We start from the raw sequence: 1,161 nt of genomic DNA, 5'->3' as shown, positions 1-1,161 counted from the left end.
AAAAAAAAAAAAAAAAAAAAAAAAAAAAAAAAAAGAAAAAGTTCGGAAAACATGCGCCGTGGACCAGAGGTCATAACATACGCCGTGGACCAGAGGTCATAACATGCGCCGTGGAGCAGAGGTCATAATCCTATCTATGGATGTGTTTTGCGTGGCCCATGTAGTGTTGTAAAAAACATTTAGAACCATTATTCTAAAAAATGGGGATATTGCACATTGAAGTTCAGATTTCTGCTTCTTTTTTAAACATCATAGACTCTGGCTACACCGAGGCCTCTGTTCTTTCCTGGCATCAGTCTGCAGGACCTAGTGGTGGTGGCTCACTTGGAAAGAGCCTTGTGCTCTCCACTTTGCCACAGTACCACTGCCGCCGTACTGCTCACTTATGTCATCCACTTGGCCCTTGTATGACCTGAATTTGCAACCTCGGTATACTATGACGTTCTGGAAAAAATATTCAAAGACCTGCCAAGTACTGCATTAGTATTCTGAGTTTATACAGCATTTTTGTAGGGTTTTAAATTGTATTCAAGGTCACTTTCCAAGCACTTCTGGGTTTTGCTTTTCTAGAAGAAAATGAAAAGCTATTCCTTATAATAAACATGGCAGCAAGTAAACACTGTGATTGTGAAAAAAATATTATTTATAGATTTTCTACACATTAATATTTGTCTACCAAGTAAAATATTTTGACTGAAATTATTCTTTGAAATGCATATTGATTTATGTGTATTTTAAAAAATCGAGGTATAATTTTCACAAAATTCTCCAATTTTCAGTGTCGAATTCAGTGAATTTTGAAAACAATATATACAGTTGTCTGTCTGCCACAGTGATCGTGATACAGAACACTTTCTTCACCCCGAAAACGTCTCATTTTTTCTTTTGCAGTCAATCCCCTGCTCCTATCCTTGGCCCCTGGCAAACAGTGGTTTGCTTTCTATCATTAGTTCTGCTGTTTGAGAATTTCATATAAATGGAATCATCCTGCAATGTGTCATCTATTGTGCCTGGCTTCTTTCACTCAGCATTTTGAGAAAAGCATTTATACTATTTACAGATTGTTGACAAATATTTATCCACTAAGTAAAATGTTAGACTGAAATGATTCTTTGACAAGCTTGCCAATTTTACTGATTTTGTCAAAGAAAAATATGTTAT

At 36.0% G+C, this 1,161-nt stretch overlaps 1 long non-coding RNA gene across 1 annotated transcript; it reads left to right on the top strand.

Annotated features, from left to right (window-relative positions):
• The first annotated feature begins 35 nt into the window (after positions 1-35).
• Positions 36-700, top strand: LOC105523060. Its single transcript, XR_001003529.1, has 2 exons — positions 36-69; positions 122-700. It is a non-coding gene; the product is annotated as an uncharacterized LOC105523060 (long non-coding RNA).
• Positions 701-1,161: the final 461 nt, after the last annotated feature.

The sequence above is a fragment of the Colobus angolensis genome, unplaced genomic scaffold (genome assembly GCF_000951035.1).
Source record: "Colobus angolensis palliatus isolate OR3802 unplaced genomic scaffold, Cang.pa_1.0 Scaffold45, whole genome shotgun sequence".
NCBI lineage: Eukaryota > Metazoa > Chordata > Mammalia > Primates > Cercopithecidae > Colobus > Colobus angolensis.
The sequence above is the reverse complement of the archived record's forward strand: the minus strand, read 5'-3'. Positions and strand labels throughout refer to the sequence as shown.